Source organism: Anser brachyrhynchus, assembly GCF_964034855.1.
Source record: "Anser brachyrhynchus genome assembly, chromosome: 3".
NCBI lineage: Eukaryota > Metazoa > Chordata > Aves > Anseriformes > Anatidae > Anser > Anser brachyrhynchus.
In genome coordinates, this window is record NC_137696.1 from 64677846 (window position 1) to 64697425 (window position 19580).

Here is a 19580-nt window from a genome sequence, read left to right on the forward strand (position 1 = left end):
GCTTGCATAATTGAATTAGTGTTAGAATGAGCAGCTTTCATCGGTGCAGATAAGGTTTTGCCTTACTTTCATTCCTTTAGTAGGCTAACAGAAAGGTGATGTTTTTGGTCTTGGCAAATAGTCACAAAGAAAGTTAAATTTCATGTTGGCTAGATTGGAAATACTGAGAACACTCCATCTCACAGCATTTTTGTTCAGCTTCCACTGTTTTTTAGGTAAAGAACTTTAATTCACTCTGATAAATTAAAGAAGCTTACCACCTTTGGGTCAGCAGTAAAATTACTTAAAGACATTTCTCTACAAGCATGCAAATTAACATTTATGGCTTTGACTATTCCACATAAGTAAGGTAGATTGCCAATGCAGACCACTTAGTTTGGTCCAAATCAAGTCAAGAACCACATAATCAGTCCTTGCATGATCGGCAGCCTTCATGTCCTCAAAGTAATATTGAGATAGGACTTCTCTGCAGATTTTTGTGTAAGTATACATTTAAACTAGTGTGGGCGAAGCCCAGAAACTGTAGGGGAAATAAGAAAGCACTAGAAAAAAAAAAAAAAACACATACAAAACTTTCTTTCAGGCCTTAGAAGATGGTGTTCTCTGTGTGTGGTTTATCAGTGTTTTGGGGTCCCCCCTACAATTTCCAAGAAATGGGTCTAAAATAAGAAAGAATATATCAGAGTATTTTTGAAGCATGGGTGCGTCTGCAACAGGAAACTGCACTGTATTATAAATTTTGCAAATACGCCTCTTTGGATAGCAAACAAATTCCTCTAATTTTCTAAATTTTTTCTAGGCTTTTTTTTTTTTCCTGTCATTTTAAAGTAAATTGATAGAAATGGCAGTTTTTAAAAAGTGCAGACATACTGACATAACACTGGCATAATATCTCCAGTTAATTACAATTGCTAGCATCTGCCCTATTTGTAATTCTGAGCAGACACATTTCTATGGAAAGAGTAAGTGAATGAACAAAAGTACTTTACCTCCTGTGTATTTTTATTACGTAATTCATTCTTTATACTGTTACAGCAGGATGAGAGAAAATAAGACAGACTTGTAAGAACGGAAGGCTTAAGTCGTTACATGAATATTTTCTGTGATTCGCATCTTTACACTTACAAGAAATCGACCTCTCTGTGGAGAGGTTCATTAGTTACTCGTCAGTGCTTCAAAGAGACAGGTACATGCTGTACTTTTCTGGAGATACTTTTTTACTCTTCTTGCTTTTGTTTTTAATCTAAAGCATACTCTATGCTTAGTAGATATCTATGAACACTTACAGTATTATTTCTGAGTTCAGTGGCTCAGTAACAAAAACTTGCATTAGAAGAAGGATTTTTTCTCTCATCCACTTCTGGCCTCCCATACTTCCTTTGTTCACCTCTCTTGTATCAAGAGAGTTGTATAGAGTTAAAAATGTACAGCATCAGACACTTTGTGCTACCTGTTTAGTGCTGCCAGCCATCTTTGCGCACGAACCCCGCACCACAGCATCAGCTGTACAGTGCAGTTTATGGCATACTCCAAAAGGACAGGCAAGGTTTTGATATTCATCACATTTATCACTGCATCCTCCATATTCAAGCTAAGTAAAATACATGTTTACTATGCCGGTGACAAAGTTTTCAACAGTTCATAGATGACTAAAATCTCTGAGAACTGGAATGTATCTCCGTTTAAGCAGAAGGAAAATGGTGGGTAAATAAAAGAAATTCATGCTTACCATTTAGCAACAGATTCTTTCCATGATTTCACTTTTTGTAATCTTCCTGTCAAAAGTTGTTTATTTCAAACACAGGCACTGCTGAACAAAACCCTACTAATCTCTCCTTGCCGCCTCCTCCTGTGATCCAGATATATCAAAAGGTAATTTTCTCTCCTTATTTTTGTGTAATTGATTAACGCGAAGGATGTGTTCTTTTCATTTAAAACCTTCTTTATGAAAATCTGAAATACCATGGCTTAGATATCAGCATTAGGTATTTATTAGGTATAAAGCAAAGTACTGTCAAACCTGACACTCAGAACAAAGAATTCTCCTTTACCCTGCACCTCTCTGCTCTCCAAGCTAGAACATTATTTCCTGTACCATGCTTCTCACCATAAAAGACTGTTCTAGTTAGCAAATGCAGTTTAAATTTCCAACTCTATTTGTATCCAGCACATCTGCTTGCCTAAAAGCTTTCATTTCTTTCATTTAACATAGAATCATACAGTGAGGTGAAACAGATTTGGAAATAAATGCTCAGGCTTTCAGGCTGGGTACATCACCCAGAGCATGCTGAGATGTTGCAAATGCATTTTCACGATTTCAGGAGAGAAATGAGTTAATTGGATAGGACTCTCTCTTGTGCAGTCAGCAAGAGACATCACTGATGTGGCTTGCAAAACTGGAGGCTCTGCATAGTGCCAGGTTCAAAAGAGGCAGCCTGGGAGATGAGAACATCCCCGGCTCTCTCAGCCCTTCTTCATAAGAGAGGTGCTCCAGCCCTCTGATCATCTTTGTGGCCCTCCTCTGGACCCACTCTTAACAGGTCCATGTCCTTTTTGTGCTGGGGACCCTAGACCTGGATGCAGTACACCAAGTGGGACTTCACCTGGCTTGCTTGGTAGTTGCTCAAAGCGGCTTTTGAAGGGCATGACTTCAGTAGCAGGCATTGCTCAAGCCCAGTTCTCTCCTCTCTGGCAATGTTCTAACACTGGCTTTCTCCAGCTTCTCCTTCCTAAGAATTGCCTCTGCTGTCCTGTAACACTGAGTTGCTTGACACTTAGGAAATAACCAAAATCAGCTTGCTTGGGCTTACATTTTGAAAATTCAAAGCCATTAAAAGGATTCACAGCTGAGAGTGACCTGATAGTTAGAAAGCACAGAAGTAGAGAATGCAGCCTAGTGCTTTTTTGTGCCAGCTATGTTTCAGTCCCTTTCTTACCCTAAAATCACCTTCAGGCCCAAACCCAGTACAGCCCGAAATCAGCAGTAGGGACGTGCCTGAGATGCACATGATTTCACCAACTGAACAGTAGACTAAGTCTGAATTTTGACCAAGCAAATCTATTACTCTAATTAAAATAATAAAAATAAATATAAAAAATATCCTGCTCCAGTCCCTATAGGGGAAGTCAAATCTACAACAGAGTGTTATAACAGGAATTTGGACCCCTATCTATTAAATTTCATAACTTTTTAATTTACACATCTGTGCATAAATAAGTATCACTCATGATTGCTCTCAACAACTTACTGTTGTGTTCAGTGACAAAATACATAACCTTGAAAAGCCTCACCAACCCTGCATTTCAAAGGCATTTCATAATTGTTTACCTCTTGGCCTGAACAGTAGTACTGTATGTACAAGGCCCCCTTGAACTTGTGTTAACTCAAAATTGCTTAGAAACTTTTCCTCAAATGATTCTTATTTCTTCAGGAAACAAAAACAAACAATAATTACGATATATTCAAACAAAGGATTTTTGTCAGGGCTTTTTGTTAAAAATAAAAAATTCCTTTTTCCTTTACTCCAGAAAAGCAGTTTTCATTCCTACTTATTTCAAAGGAATGCCTGCAATTTTGCGGTATTATGCAAACCCCAATTAGCAGTCCACAAGGTGTTTTGAAAAACAGTGCCTAATGTGTTACAGACACACATAGTGGCCAACTTCCAACAGTCTGAAAAAATGCCTTTTTTGAAAGAAAGTTTGGGAATTAAGTCACTTCAATTTTACTGGGAAACACTGATAGAAATAATTCTTCCAACAGTTAATAAAACTTTTTTTATTATTATTATTAGTTGTTGGTTTATGTTCTCTTACAGGAACAGAGCAGGATATTTGTGGCAGTCGAGCAATTTGGTTTCCTTCAATCTTTCCTTAAAATCCAGTTCTGCAACTACTTACTGCTCAGCAAAGTGGTTAGTATTACAAATCATAACTGTTATTTCAGAACAGTTCAAAACACATCCATTGATTACATTTGTTTATTTAGATTTTCTTTTCAGTTTTCTGAACCTAATGTTTTTGTTTTTGTTTTTGTTTTTCCACCTGTGCTAGCACAATAGAACATGCATATATAGGATGCACAACAGAGCAATATCCATGACCAGGTTTTACAGCAATATGAACTGTAAGGGATGAGGAATACTATTCATTCTGGATGTTATCCTTAGCTATAAGATTTTCACAGATCAAAAAGTCCTGCCTGACACAATTTATTAGCATTTCAGAAACAAGACCACTGATTGAAAACACCCAAAGCAACACTGACACACAGAAGTGACAGTGAAGTTACTGCTTGTCCCAAGAGCTGAGGTTTTGTTTCTCCCTTCTTCACCATATTTGTGGATATGTTTTATGATATCAAAAGTCAGAAAGAAGGTAAAGGGTACAAAAGAGGACGTTACACACATATGCATTTCAAATGCTTGTGACTGTATTACGATGCCTATTTTATATTCCTTTAGTTTCCTTTGCCACAGAAGAAAAAACCCTCATCTTTTTGTTAGTAATCTTTTACAACGGAGCACACTCCAGCCAACTCCAATAAGCACGTTTTATTGCTCAATTAGGTTTTTTATTTCTATCATGCCTAAGAACAGAAGCTAGATCTTCAAAAGCTTAAACCCTTTTTTTTTTCTTGGCTCCAGTTCCACATACACGCATCTCTAAAACTCCCATCCTTTCTCACTGACACATAAAAGTTCCTGGTCTCTCCTTTTTCCACTTTCTAATCATGCCTCAGTTCCTCATGAAACTCCAAGAGGCCCTGGCAGGCTCCGCTCTTCTCTGTGCCTCATTTGCTAGCGTGAAGTGGAGCAGAGTGGGCCTTACCGGACAGACTGCTGAAAGGGAGAAACCTTTATTAAAGAAAGATTGAACAATTATCTTGAACTTTGGCAATTTTTCTGAACTCATTTTCTAGGATAACATGCATCTCTACAAACATCATAAATTTAAGATGAGCAATCTAGAGATACTGCAAATATTTGATTAGGTGAATTAGATATACATGTGAACTTATGGGGATGAGCACCATTAATTCCTTCAATAGCAACTCAAAACTGATTTTTGTGCTGTTTTACCCGAGATCTCAGCTTTTCTGGCCAATTGCCATTTTACTCTTCCTTGTTTTAAAAGTTTCAGAAGGAAAATTAAAAAAAAAAAAAAAAAGAAAAGAAAGCTATTTGCTTTACTGGTATAACATCAGTAAATTAAGTGTTTCTAAGGAAGGATCAGAGCTTCAGCTGAGTGATTCTTAACCACAACTTTGGCTCTACTTTATGATTTACTGGGTCTCAAGCAGCCAAAATGGGGTCAGATGGTGAAAAACTTTCCCTTCTGGTTGAATTGCCAAACTGTGAAATTGGGCAGGTTTCTAGGTTGAGTCAGTTACAAAATATGGGGCCCAATCTGTTCTGTGACAACAACCGTGTCTGTAGCTGGTCTTCCTAACAGGCCGCTGCTTTCAATAGCACAAAGTTTTTGAGGCAGACACCAAACTTCGAGGATAAAGTTGTCATTTGAAGGCAGAAGAAGATAAGGTGATTGTATTCAGAGTGTATATTGTTTTACAATGTAACTGTCTTTCTGCTGAAGGCCCCGTCCCTGCAGCTCTGCTAGGCTGAAGGAACATGCAAGTACTTCTCGACTCTCCAGACACAGAATGAGCTTTTTAACCTAAGGAACCTGTGGGGCAGTAACTTGAAACTACCGCAGTGTTTTCTGAAGTTATTATGCATCCATATCCGCATTCTCCGTCCTTGTTTTGGAGGTGAACTTCATAGGACATGATGGGAAAAACTCTGTTTTCACTTCACTGGTAGGCCCACCCTCTGCACCAGAGAGCAGCCCTGACAGGAGTCCAGAATGAGGAGGAATGGCCGCCATCTTATCATTTCATTAATATGAAGGCTCTCTAAGTTTCGAAGCTAGAAACTTGAAGACAAGATTGTAAGCTTTTTCTTGTTGAGTTACAGAAGTAAGAAAAGCCGCCACTCTGAGCGCAAATAATGTGTGTTTAAGGCTTGGGCTCTATTTCAAGTTCTTATTAGCTCCTGGAAGGGTGCCACCGCAGCTCAAAGTCTCTCCTGCCTGAAGTTGTACAAAGCGGTCTGCGTCGGCACGAAAAGAAGACTGTTCCTTTTGATTCCCCGTTCGCAGCCCCGATCAGCTCTGCGCAAACCTATTCGAGATGCATCGAGCAGCCTGAACTGGAGACGCAGGCCTGCTTTCAATCTTCACGTCTTCCTGCAGCTCAGGAGACGTAACCCTGCGCCACACAGCAAGAAGGCTCCACCAGACCACCACCGATCCCAGGCACAGATCACCTGTGACATGTCAACACTGCTAGCCCTGAGCAGCTCCTGAGAGCCTCATCCATAATTCATGCTTCCTTAAAGTGGTTTCTGCGAGTATTTTGACGGCTGACACTCCAAGCTCATTTCTGATCTGTTGCACACTGGCATCTGAGCTGTGAATACTAGCTGACTTCCCCAGCAAGGCATTAAGTTACACACAGAGTCTTTGTTCGCCACCCCCCCAAAAACCTAGCACCTTTCCTGTAAACCAGTTCATGCCTTCAGCAGCTAAAAAGGAAGCAGAAGAAAGTCAGTTCCCTCCCCCACTCTGCATCTTAGGGCAGGCTAGCAAAGAAAACCTTCTGCAGCGGTCACCCACTCGCCTCCCTCCTCTCCCAGCTATCTTTTCAAGCAGTGGAGGCTGCCCTTTGAATGGCAGCTCTCCTGGTAACAGTTTGCAGGTTGCATTTTCGGGGCCTGTCACTGGTGATTTAGGATAATCGCGCTCTGCGGCTCAGCCAGCCTGACTTCTTGCCTCTTGCAGCTGCCCATGCAGCGTGTGGCTTTCCACCCAAATCAGGCAGGAAGATACATACACCAATTCAGTCTCTAGAACAGGACCTGGCAGGCAGCTTTTTTATTTTTTATTTTTTTTTGTATAATTTCCCCCGTGTTTCTTAATTTGTGGAAACATCCTGTAAACAGAGACGGCAAAATTAAATATTTGCCCAGCTCTTCCCTGGTTCCATTGTAACTTCTGTGTTTGCAGATTTTACATTTGATAATGGAGAGAACCAACAGAGAAAACAGTTTTAATTTTTCCACCCAAAGAAATAAAACAAAACAGTACTGCTGTCCCCAAAGGACAGAATGCCACCTCTTCTGTGCATTGCTGTCTCCTGTACACTGGCTACCTTCTGCCAACCCCCATTTCCTTCATAAGTTTGCCCGAAACAGCAAATTCAGAATAAACAGCTCTGCCCCCCCTCCAAAAGACCAGAGACACCTATTCATCCACATCAAGCCTTAAAGAAAGCGTTTTCTTCTGTCATCCTCAGGGATGAGAGCCTACAGTGGAGGTGGTGTACATTTCCCTCCAAAGAAGCTCTTGATTTATACAGCACTCAAGTAAAATAGGCTATTTAGATTTGTGATGTCCTTTAGCACCACATAGGTAACATTTAAGAAGCCATTCTTTCCTCATTTCAGTGCTGCTTATTTTTGTTTTCTCCTCTACCCAGTATAGTCAAACTGCTGGGTTAAAAGTTAAAACCCTTTAAAAAGATTTTAAAATAGTTGTCCAACTGTTCCAATTTCCCATGGATTAGTTGCACTCTCCCCCAAAACATCTGTCTGGCATTCATATTTTTACATGCTTTTCTTTTTACTATCATGCTGCTTCGTATTATTTGATCTCTGCTCCTTCCACTTCTGCCTCTGTGTGTGGCTCAAACAGTCCCATGTTATTTTATCAGCCTCAAACCGTAAGACCAACATGGGAGAGACACAAAGTCTTGCTGTTGTTTTCCACTTGTGCTTGCTCAGAAGAGGTTGAGGACATTCTCTTGATAAAAAAAAAAAAAAAAAAAAAAAAAATCTGGGAATAGGAACAGAACTTTTGAGCAACATTATTAAAGCCAAAGAAGCTTCTACTGTCAGCACCTTACCAGTTCACTTGAGAAAGCTGCTGACTCCTACAAGCCATATGGCTTTGGTGGTTGCCAAGTTCAAGATCCGTAATACAATGAGGTTTCCACAGAAAATTAAGTCTAGGTACCTACTCTCTCCTATGGGACAAAGGTGAAAGAGAAGCACCCCCCAGGGAAAAGAATGTCCCCCTCCTGGCGGAGACACCTAATTTAAATAGTTGCTGGTTGTTAGCATGAGTGCCCTCGCATGTTGACAATCATTCCAGTAGCTTTGTCTGCTGTAACTAAAAGATGTGGAATGATACCTCAGTAAAAATATGAGTCCTTAACTTGAGTGAGTGACCAGATATTTCTGAGGCACTTCACAAGCTGTTTACACAAAGACAGTGAAAGCTGTGTTTGCGGAGATTAACTGCCTGCAAACTCCAACAGGACAGTCTTCTCTACTATGCGCCATCCTTCAGTGAAGGAAAAGATGAGGAAATAAAATTCTGTCTGTAACAAGGAGGGAGAGGTGTGCGTGGGGTGGTGGTGGTGTAAGGCATGTCAGTCTTCTGTTGAAAGGGGGATCAGTGAAAATCTGCTTTAGAGAGGGATGAAGACTGCAGGAAGGGAAGATTTAAAAGGATATCTAAACCAGAGAAGAGGCAATAAGACTGCAGGGAGACTGTGGGAGTCAGTTAAGCTGGAGACAGAGGTGTGTACTGCAACAGAAGAGAATTAATTTGTAATGGTCAGCCCGGTCACAGAAACTTGGAAGGATGCTCAAAGGCATGGCAGCTGGGGAGTACACCAGGACAGACTTTGCAGTAGGAGAGGAGAACAAATGCCTGCTAAGAGAAAAGCAGGACTTGATAGTGATGCTGAAAAAGGAATCCTATAACAAACTGGTGCTGTGCCTTTCTAACATGGAGGAGAACTGGACCAGGAGATTGCATCTAGCTCTCCTCTATGTTCTCACCCTCATCTCTCCATCTGATCTAAAGTCAGCATGAAATTTGAAGTCACTAAGATTAAATGTGACTACAGGGGAAAAAAAAAAAGTTAAACAGATGACCAGAAAAACACAGATTCACAATAACAATCTAAGTAAGCTTCAGTAGCTCTGCCTCTACTTTGTAGTGGTGCTCTTAACTCACGCTGCTAACAAGGTCACATGCAAAACATTTTTCTGTCTGTATGACAAGACAGCTAAGTATAGTGCGCTTCCCTCTTCTAGTCATTTGATCCTGTTCAAAACATATAATCTCCCAGGTCTCCAGTCTGTGCAAAGCCAGACATCAGCACATTTTTGGCTACGGGGCACCTACAGAAAAGATTAGTGACAGTCTTGTGAGGCTTGTGTTTGCAGATTCTGTCAAGGGGCCAACATTTAAATAAAGTACCTTGCATTTTCATTATGAGAATTCCAGCTCATTATTAGCAAAGTTAGTTTAACTTTCAGTCTGTTTTGCCAGCTACTAAGTACATATTTAATGATGTACATTGCTGGCAATGGGGGTAGGAAAGATCCATTCTAATGCAATTCCACTGGGAAATTAAATGAATTTGCGGAGTCTGCCTAGTTAGAAGTTATAACTTTATTCTGAATTCCATTTCTTTAATATAATTATGATTTAATAGCTATGCAACTTCATTTTATGATCCCATTTTACAGATCTCACAAGTCAGAAAAACAGAACGCTGGATTCTGTAGGTGGCTTAAGCATTTATTTGACATTAATCGGATAACTTCTCAGACACTGAAAGTCAGACCTGTATCTTAATGAACCAGAACTTCAGACCTAATTATTATCAAAGACCTGAACATCCAGGTCCTACCAAAGATCTGTGAAATCTTGTCAAATATCATACATTTCTCTTGAATACATCATGTAAGTAAGCCAGGCAGAAGAGAACAGTGGACCTACCACTGCACACACGCCATTCTACTTAGGACACGAAAATCTCTTCCTCACGATTCTCTTATTTTTTCCCCAGACAAAATAGGGTCTTGAAGCACACTCTTCTTTTAAGATACTTCATATTATTTGTTGCATTTCACCTTGCACACAGTATGTTATCTGCGCTAGCCAGTTAAATCCTGCCATCCCCTTTACTTCTACCACACTAAGTTAACTAGCATTGAGGAGGAAACAGAAGCTCTCATACTGAAACCTTCTAATTACTCATGAAGCTGAGCTACTGTAGTCCTGTAACCGCTCCTCTACCCTCACTTTTCAACATTTTGAATGCAGCTTGTCTTCAACATGAGCCCCCCAGACTGCCATAACTTGAGTTGCTATCCTTGCTCTTTTCCATCACTTTAGCTGCGATGCATGAAGCTAGGAAAAGCCGGTAATTCACAGCTCACGAGATGTTCCTTAAAAAAAAGTCTCTGAGAGTCAATGCACAACTGCATCAAGCCCCACTTATCTGTGTCACCCTGCCCTTGATCCACAGCTGCAATTATGGTTTCCAGTAAGAAGGCAGGACTACTTGAGAGAAAGAAAGTGGGGGGAAAGCTGTGCCAGCACTGATATATAGCAGTGATAGCTGTCTTATTCTAGACTGACAAGGAGGGAACTCAGGATGAAACTTAAGTGCAGTGTCCTAGTGTATTGTACAGCACTAAAGAAATTCCTCTTTTATCCTTTCAACTACCCTTTGCAAGTCTTCTGGAAGTGCCCCCTGTTCCTCACTGCCCTGCTTTCTTCATAGCTGTAGGTTTACTGATTCTAAGCAGTATGTTCAGGCTGACCTTGCTTGGAAAAATGTGCTGACACTGTCTCACCTTAAAGCCTCCCTCCTTTGCCATTTTAGGGCTGCAGTCCTCCCTTGTGCTGTAAATTCTTCTCTGTTTAGTCTCTTTTCCAGTGGTTACAGAAAGCAACACACCTCTTTTACACACACTGAACTTGAGTTCAAGAAAGGCCGTGAGCTATTGCCAGTACTAATTTATTCAGTTAGCTTCAGTTCCCAAATGAGAGCACGATATGTATGCTCACTAGGGCTTCCAGGAAGAAAAGAAAGCAAGTGTAATAGACTAGTTGTGCAGTATGTAGAAAGTTCAGCATCTCTCACAAGCAGTTTTCTCAGTTTCTCACTGCTAATGTTCTTGAGCATCATCTGAACAAAGTAATCTGCAAACAGTGCATACAGAATTACTCCCCCCACCCCTCGTTTTAATAACACAAACCTGCGTGCAAAACCCAAGCTGGATCAAATCACTCTTTTTGGCATTTCACAGAAGTTCAGTCTCTCTTACCCCTTTATTCTCTCAGTTCCATTTGGAATTAGAAACGCAATTGCTGAATTACTGTGAAAGCAGCTGTTCTGCAGCATATCCACTCAGGCTGGAAGCAGGAAATAAGAAATCTTCCATGAAAGCCTATAATTACAAGATTTCCAGCTTAAGTTTTGCACACATGAACTGTTTGGAAGATGTTTGAACAAGCAAAGTTTAAAACACACAGCTATTTGGATAAGCACCTGAGTGCTTTGCTGAACCAGGTCTACTGATAATCAAGATACAGGTATAGATAACCCTAAAAGAAATAGCTGCTACTACCCTTAACTAATGGAAAGCTTGTTCAGAGAAGCACTTTTTCTGCACTAGAGTACAGCACTAGAACTAGAACTTCACTAGAGTGAAGTACTAGACACTGAAGAAATTAGTCAACAGCTATTAAAAACAGACTAGTGGACTGTGTACTCAAGTTTTTTCTGCACCTGTCAAAGTTTTGATAATTTAAGAATTATTCTCTGCCTGCACTTTCCAATTATTCTGCTTACTTTTAAATCGAATACTTACATGGCACATTTGTGTAGCACACTATTTTTGATGATTTTGGTATATAGCTCCACCAAACTTAAAACTAATTCCTTCTACTTAGATGAACCTACTTTACAACTTAACTTTCAAGAGCAATGTTAAAACACTACCATGTCATACTTAGTTTAGAGTTATTCTGACTGATTTGTAATTCCAGCAACTGAAAACAAAACATTCAATCCCAAGACAGTGCTTAAGCAACTGGGAATGAAACAGTGCCCGTCACAGCACAGAGTGTTCTCAAAACCCTCCAGGATACTGCTGCATCTTTAACTGCACCTGCACTGAGAATCTTTTAAGTAGGCCTTAAAGGTAATGCTTTGCCTTTATGTTATGTCAGGGATAGTAGGAGAACACGGAGATTAACCGTATACGAAGGGTACTGCCTCTGTACGAGCCGGAGCTGGCTATGGAAACAGGAAAGAATTTCAAGTTCTCCCATGGGAAACAGAACTTTACACACTTCCCTTTCAGAAAGGATCACAGCCGGGGAAGTTTACAGCAGTTTCTCCAAAAGGTCCCCTGTCCATACAGAGACACTTAAAAACACACCTTCTGCAGGCTTCATGCTACAGAACATCTTGGTGTAGGGCAAAACTCATGGGCTTCTGTGCAAAAGCTCTCCCTGGTGTCTGAGAAAGCTGAACCATGTCCTCATTTTCCTGGACCAGGGAGCACTCGCAGGGAATGCCAGCAGCCTCTGCTAACCGATTTCAAAGGTTTCATTTGCTGAGAGAACTTTGGAGGATACCTGCATTTCAGGATATTCTATTGGAAGAGCAGTGGAAGGACTTTGTCAACTGCTACTGTAATAATGTACGGATCTGACAGCAATACTACTGATGATGAGCCTGCTAAACCCTTGTTGCATTTGAACTTCCTCTTTGTATACACCTGACACCAAACCATGTTCAGCTTTGCAGCATTGGGAACTTTCACGGCACAACACCTCCTTCTAGAAGCCAACAGGTTAAGACAAGGAACTTGTATGATCTTATGGTGATATAAGGAGGAGAGAAAGAAAAACACAGCTGGCTTTCCATGGAAGAGCAGAAAGAATGTTTTATCCAAGAGGTTAATAAAAAGGATTTATTCCTTCTGTCATGCAGAGTTTGTTTGTTTGTAGCCGTAACAGTGATAGAAGAAATAATGTGTTGCAAGCTGAGGAAAAAAATGAAGAGCTGAGACATTTTTGTCTTGCATTTGCAAGTTTACACCAAGAACTAGAAAAGTACTTCAGAAGTTACTGTAATTTATCCCATGATTAACCAGGCTTAAATGCTCTTTTTAGAAAAATGTTAGGACTTTAAATAGTTTTTAACAAATGTCAAGGCATGTTTCAAGCTGGAAGTCTCAAGAGGGTTTCTTTTACGTATTTACACTTTCTAGTCCAGACTGAGAAGACAGCAGGACTAGCATATTTTACAGCATCACAGCCCAAACTGGGTGCATAATTGCTGCGAAGAAACAGCCTGAGGTCAGGTGAGTTTTGTCAGTCTACCTAAAGCTTGCACTGCTCCTGCAGTACAACTCTGATTCAGCCAAGTTTGTCCGTTTGGGAAGACATCCCTTAGAAATCTGACAGCAGCAAAGCATCATGTTAGCAATCGTAAATAACATGTTTTAGGACATTCTGCGGGCAGAGCTCTGGGAAGGAAATCATAATAGTTAATAGTGGAGAAAATGATGAAATGGGCACCCGTTTCCTTGTCCTGCCAAGAAAGTCAAACTCGCACTTCCTGAAGCAGGACTACTGAAAGCTGTTTGGGATGCATGCCTCCAAGAAATAGTTTTAAGAAATACGATAGACCACAAGCTGTAAGTTTATTATGAAACAGAGCTAAAATAGCAAACATTGCACACAATGCTCTACTCCTGTCTTAGAAGCACTGGAAGCTAGATGCAGTACCAAGGCTCCCACAATGCATTTTAAATGTTTCTCTCGTGACATTTAAGCAATCAGAAAATTATCACCACTAGCCAGGCATGGCTAATATCACTGCTGCTTTCTATTGGTAGCCATTTATCAGTTTAATTCTTCGTATCATATAAAGCACTCGAGAGTTAATTTACCAAAGATAAAAGACTGAAACAAAGAAGCACACAAAAATAAAAAATCCCAAAGCATGTTTGTATTACAGTGCAGCAGCTTTTCCTTTTGAAATACTTTTTATATACAAAGCCCCACTTTTGGCTCCTGATATTTAGCACAGCTTCACTGACAGCAACAGATTTCCCCACCATTTTACAACTGGCTGGAATTTGCTCTATTTGTGTTTATAGTTTTCAGCAGACTGCTTCTTTGTTTCTAGTTGACATATCAATAAAAACTCTGTCACTTTCCCAGCACACGGGCAGCATTACCTTCTGCATGCTGGCCAACGTCCAACTTGGGCAATTACATTTTATCTGCTAACTTTAACTATATACTGTAATCTTCTTCCTTCTGTTGTGGATGTACATAGCTGAACAGCTGCTTGAAGAGCTTTTCCAAGCATTTCTGCAAACAAATTTTGTTTTCCGACATTCACAATAAAGCAAACAAAAATTGTGCCAGCAAGGCCAAAGTGAAAGACCATTCAGAAATTGTTGAGATTTTTAGATTATTTCTTCTCTGTTTACTTTAGGTCTAGCACTTATTTCCAAATATCCCCAAACACAAACAAATCCACAACAGAAAATTTACATAACAATTAAGTAGGAAAGAATCCTTAAAAAAGCCCTTAAAGGTAGAGTTCAGTGAAAAGTTTCACCTCCAAAACAAATCCAGAGCTTGGCTGGCAAACATATCAACTCATTTTGACATATGCAAAACCAAAGTCTTTTATCAGTTCAACTTCTCATTCTAAACAGCATTTTTAAAATACTCCTAAGATAGGTGCTAAAAAAGGGCGAGAATTCAAAGAGTGACCATGATTTAATGTCTCGAAAGGATTTCTTTGTGATCTTTGAAAACAATTCTCTAATTAGCACAGCATTTTGGACAAAAATAAGTGCAAATTACGTATATTACTGACCTGTGTTCAGCCAGTAAACTGAAGAGTTATGTTTGAGAAGCACTACCTACTGATGTGCTCGGAATTTGAAGTCTTTTATCACTTGGTCTAAATACACACGACATGATAGCGATACCACATACAACCTAATTTCACTGTTCTTAGTGAGACCGCCATGCACTGTTCCACTGATTTAACCAGCTCTACACGAGAACACAGAAGAGCACATTTTCTGTTCTTGGGTGCTGGAATTTCAACACAACAGCTGGAGAGCAATCAAGGTTGTCACAGGTAGCCTTGATTCCATCAAATTCACATTCTTCGTCCCTACTAAGTGTAATGGATTTAACAAGTCTCAACATAAGCCTTTTTTTAAAAAAAAAAAAAAAAGAAAACCTAACTTCAGAAAGACATTGCAAGCAGCCATTCTGCCTGCTGTGCATCTCTCAGTGGGACACAAACAAAGTTGTTTTCGATCTAAGGAATAACACAAGAAACTGGTCAGATGCTGAGACAATGCCATTTGATAGCTTTTGTGCTTTATTTATTGCTGGGATCTACATCTGTGGAACCTACATGCTCAACAGCAACTACACAAAATGATGAGCTTTCCAAGTTAACCCGCCATTTGGCATAAAATGATTCAGATTTTAATCATTTTATGGTTATTAATTATTGCAATGGGACTATAAAAGCATGCATGAGTTTCAAGACGTCACTACTAAAAATGATTCAGCAAGTAATGACAGGATGGGGAAGCATGAAGTTTATTTTAACATGCGCAGCATGATTAAGAGTTGTTCACCACAAAAGAAAAATGAAGCGGAAGGCAGGTTTCCTTGGTTATCATGGAAGAACTAATTCTTTGGGAGGTCTTGTGAATAACCTTAGGGAAGTCCTTAGAGCAGTCACTGAAGAAGCACACACACGATTTAACTCTGACCTCTCTAGCAGGTGTACAGGGTTGCTCAGCAAACAGCTGTAAGATCTGAAAGAGCAAGGCCTGTTGTGCAGTAAAGTTAGGGCGATGGCAAGAAGTTCAAATAAATTGCTGAGTAGGGAAGAAGGCAGTTGATTGAAGAGGGGTAGTAAACGGACACACCAATAACTGGGGGAGATTTTCCCAGCAGCAAACTGTGATAGGACTGATGTGTGATACTGCTTGTTTTTCCTCCTCATGGCAAAGGGACTCATCAGTTAACAATGAGTGTGATGCATGCATGAATCAGAACCTACATTTCTGAGAAAATATCTACAGACAGAGAGAGACAGGTGGAAAAAAACATTCAGAGTTATTTCAAAAACCCACAGAGATCAGTGTCTCAAATGGCCTCAATAATTCTAAGTACCATGGTACTTTCTCTGAAAGCCTTGCAAGTCTGCACATGTGCAAGGCTCTAACAGTACAGAAAGTCTCACAGGAGTTATCTGGGATGATCGCTATAAATCTAACAGGTTGTGAGGTTTCATGAGGAAGAGTCTTACAGGCAGAGCTATACCTGTTCCTTGATCAGGTTTGTTTAATCTGCAAAGTTGTGGCTGAACTGTAAGAGAGGGTGATAAGAAAGTTAGGGTCATAAACAGAACACATTTCCCTCCTAGGCATCAACATGGTTTCAGTGCAGAAATATTTAAATAATTCAAATAATTCAGTTATAAGAGCATCAAGACTTTATATATACATATATATATATATATACACAGGTAAAAAGCATTGGTTTGCAAATAATCTTTGAAGCACTGCAAGGAATGACAGCAAATTATACCCATTTCCCACCCGATGCATTTCAAATTAATTATGTTCCATTATTGCATTTTCTTACTATCACATGTCCAATTTGAGAATGTTAAATGGCTTGTGGCACAGCTGAAGAGAGTCCTCACCAAACCACACTTTCGTACTGATTTGGTCAGGGATTGAAACGGGGAAAGAAAAGAGTTACTAAGCAACAGCAGGCCAGGAGCAGGAGAAAGGTCTGCAGTCTTAATTGACACTAACTTTAAAAAGCAATGCAGCAATAAGAGAGGGCTCAAGATGTGAATTTTACTGCTTTGGAAGAGAAAAATGAAAGAAGACCAGAAAACCCAGGCAGTCAGTCTCTCTGAGATCTGGGTTCTTCGTTCATCCCAACCATAAGCTGCATGATGTACTGCAAAGACTTTTTTTGCAGGGACATTCAGTACCTTATTCTTAGTTCTGAACAAGATGAAGGACCCAGATACAGTTCTTGAATTTGAGAGCCCAGGACCCACAGATAGCTCTGATCTGTAATAGCTACCTCAGGAAATAGGAATGTGGTATGATATAAAGCTATATGGGTCCCCAAGACATTGCCATCCACAGAACTGATATCACATCCAGATATAGCTCTCCTTCCCCCTCACTACCTATGGTTAAGAAGGTTGTTCCTTTCTGAAATGCCAGCCCAAAGCCAGGTCCAATCACTCAGGCTAGGTCAAAGGAATTTGCTTTGCTAAGATTGAAGAATCTCTATTAACATGATCAAGCAAGGCAGAAATCCTGAGAGTTTCCTTGCAGAATCCATATCTATTTCCTTCTCCTCTACTGTAAGCAAAATAGTTTCATGAGCATGTGATAACAGAACATGAGTTATCACATGAACACTTACAAACTTAAATGAAAAAGCCCTTGATGTGGAAAGTGCTGTGAACTCTACTGCTGAACAATCAACCTTTATTTGTCTAACTAGCAGTACCTCAAGCAGAAGTTATTTGCTTTAGCTTCACCTGAAGAAAACCTGATCTCCTACTGAAGCAGTACCTTTTTATAAGATGCAAGTTACATAGGTTTGTTTTTTTTTAAGGAGCTTAACGCATACAAAACACCCACCAAGCCAAGCACCTCAAACTACTGATCCTTCCAAACGATTTTTTTCCCCATTGTTACAATCTTTGATTTTGCACTTACTTAAGTACACGGGATTTCAGCATTTACTGGTTTTCCCACGTACTCCAGTGTACTTAAAGTGACTAAAATGAAACCACAAGAGGGAAAACTACTAGGATGACTGTTGCCGAGGAGGAAAAACCAGCAACCCAGGTCTGGTTCACTCAAACTGTCTGATGATTCGTATTTAAAGTGTTGAGGGCTACAGTCATCTTCTGCTCTGATTTGTAGTGCTGCAAGTCAACCGAGGTTATGAAATCGGATCTGGCACCACGAAGAAGACTGTCCCTTCACAGGATACGAGTAATAGCCACTTGAGTAAATGCAAGTTACTCATATCCTGCTAGTGGAATAATCTGTCTCTGTACATTCATGCACATTTTTAGTTGCCTCCAGGAATCTGAAGGCGAATCTCATTTGTTACCTAATGAAATTAATTTCACTAGATATAACACAAGCATACTGAAAAACCACTATTACTCATACATGAGGTGCAACCAATGCAGCATTTCTCAACTTCTGTTTGATTAGGGTCCATCTCTGAACGCTCACCATTCACCACATAAACCTCAATCTCCCTGGCTGGCTGCTTAACATCCCCAGCTGATTTGCTCCAAGTCTTAAAGAGCAATTTGACCTCCTCTCGCTTTATCCACAACAATCTCACTTATTATTCTTTTAAACCAAAGTGATTCCCAAACAGTAGGGAGGCAGGTTTTTCCTTCTCTCCAAGAATTTTCCTTGGAGCCTGAAAACTTTTCTTCCCTTTTGCAGAATAGAAGTGAACCATGCATTTCTTAGTTTACCTGCAAACATGTAAAATAATGAACATACAATGACCAACTGGCCGACCTTGGCCAAAAGCGATGCACAGACACGGGTTTACTTTTCAAGTCTGTAAGCAGAGTTACATGCACACACGATAGATACACACACACATATACACAAGCATTTTGAAATATCTGCAGTGATGTTATTGTACGGAAGAAATTAAATTATTCTGGTACGAAATACTGTAAGATAAAGGTCTCAGTAAGTGAAGCAGCAAAGGAAGATGAAGACGTGATCTTTGAAGACTGAAGGCACCGGAAGAGGTCGGTGACCAGGTTGCAGAGATAAGAGAATCCAGAGCTCGGAAGGCACAAGCCACAAACTTTCAGCAGGCCTATTAAGTCAAGGTGGCGTGATGACAGGAGGATAAAAGAAATATCAACTGACGCTGAGACAGTCGTAGGCTTCTGAGCCGGACTTCAATAGAAGAGATGTCGTAGGGCATGGGGAAAGACAGAGCATCAGCTAATTGGAAGTAAGAGGCGCCAGGCTAACATGACAGCTCGTTTGCACCCAGTGCAAAGGCAAGAAGTCTGACCAGGACTTCAGTAAAGCATCTGATACGCTGCCATACGGCTCCCGCGTTAAGAGAAAGTCCGACACACGAGGTTCAGGCAGTTAGAGGCGCACATGCCCTCCGGCCAGCAGCACACGGCGGTGAGGGGAAGGCAGCGGCACGGCGCGGGGTCACCCCGAGACCCGGCGGTGACACGGGGCTGCCGCGCAGCTCGGCGGGGGGCACCGTGCCGGGAAGCCCCCGGGGGAGGGAGCCTCGCGTGAAACGAGCCCCGCACGCCCGGAGCTCGGCGTGGGGAGGCGAGGCCGAGGCGGCAGCGCCGGGGAAGCCCCGGGCGCACGGAGGCTGCGGCCGCCCCCGCTCCGGCAGCGGCGACCGCGGCGGTGGCATCCACCCCCCCGCGGCATCCATCCCCCCGCGGCACCCGTCCCCGGGCCGGGGGGAAGGCAGCCGCCAGCAGCGCGCTCCTAAGCCCCCTCCAGCCGCCCCGGGGGCTCTGCCCCACGGCGGGACGGGGCCGGCTCCCCGCCACCCCGGCGCCCCCTTGCAGGGGGGCGAGGGAGACCTAC

The 19580-nt window shown here is 41.2% G+C and overlaps 1 protein-coding gene across 2 annotated transcripts in view; it reads right to left on the bottom strand.

Moving 5' to 3' along the window:
* The window catches only part of PDE7B (phosphodiesterase 7B), a 179502-nt gene that overhangs the window by 64843 nt on the left and 95079 nt on the right, over positions 1–19580 (bottom strand). The window lies entirely within an intron of this gene.